This window comes from Brassica oleracea, chromosome C3 (assembly GCF_000695525.1).
Source record: "Brassica oleracea var. oleracea cultivar TO1000 chromosome C3, BOL, whole genome shotgun sequence".
Classification (NCBI taxonomy): domain Eukaryota; kingdom Viridiplantae; phylum Streptophyta; class Magnoliopsida; order Brassicales; family Brassicaceae; genus Brassica; species Brassica oleracea.
In genome coordinates, this window is record NC_027750.1 from 41,764,646 (window position 1) to 41,764,981 (window position 336).

The 336-nt window shown below is 36.0% G+C and overlaps 1 protein-coding gene across 1 annotated transcript in view; it reads right to left on the minus strand.

The window, feature by feature from the left end:
- The window catches only part of LOC106330644, a 6,118-nt gene that overhangs the window by 3,696 nt on the left and 2,086 nt on the right, over positions 1–336 (minus strand). The window lies entirely within an intron of this gene.

A 336-nucleotide genomic window follows, 5' to 3' on the forward strand; every position in this document is an offset into this window, starting at 1 on the left:
TAGGGACTTTAATTCACTTTTTACAACCCTTAGCTCTTCCTCTTTCTCATTTCCCTCCCCCCCTTCTCTTTGATTCTTTTCTCTTTTTGTTTTTTTTTTTTTTAAATAAGCGGGAAGGTTCTTTTGTACATAATTTAGAGCTTCATACTTTCCTTTTGTCCCTAGAGTTTTCTTTTCTAATGACACTCTTTTGTTAGTCTTTCTCATCTTTCTCACTCCCGAAACCCAAAATATTAACATTTAGAATATACGAACCCCTCTCACCATCCTCAAATGCTAGCTCATTATGCTAGCAAGAGATGAGAACAAATCTATTTCGCCTCCAATACTCTCCAG